At 43.2% G+C, this 389-nt stretch overlaps 1 protein-coding gene across 1 annotated transcript in view; it reads left to right on the forward strand.

Moving 5' to 3' along the window:
* Nucleotides 1–19, forward strand: part of LOC137970987 (uncharacterized) — a 10881-nt gene extending 10862 nt beyond the window's left edge. Inside the window, exon 4 of the mRNA XM_068817678.1 lies at nucleotides 1–19. This exon is cut by the window's left edge and continues 579 nt beyond it. The gene's annotated coding sequence lies outside the window, so the exon portion shown is untranslated.
* Nucleotides 20–389: the final 370 nt, after the last annotated feature.

Below are 389 nucleotides of genomic sequence, written 5' to 3' on the forward strand. Positions count from 1 at the left end.
TCCTTCTCATTTTGTTGTTGTTGTTGTTGTTATTGTTGTATCGCCTTAGCGTCATGTGCATGTGTATGTGTCGAATACATCAATTCATCAGGGTCAATGCATCAAACAAAATGTCAATATCCGTTTGGATACTTTCCGAAGGTGCGGGCCTCTTCCAGAAAAACAGCGAAGATAACAACTATTATGGGATTTGAAAAGGGAAAAAAAAGCAAGCATGGCAACCCAGATCAAGTTCAGGTAGTGGCCATGGCGATAGTTGGAACCGATGAAACTTACAGTTACCAAGAACAAGGCAAGGTGAGGTAAGTCTGCTATGAGCCTAGAAGGTCCATCAGGCCGGCGCTTATCTCCGATTTCTGTAGCATGAAGCGGCTAGGAGTATTTCTACT

Source organism: Montipora foliosa, chromosome 9 (assembly GCF_036669935.1).
Source record: "Montipora foliosa isolate CH-2021 chromosome 9, ASM3666993v2, whole genome shotgun sequence".
NCBI lineage: Eukaryota > Metazoa > Cnidaria > Anthozoa > Scleractinia > Acroporidae > Montipora > Montipora foliosa.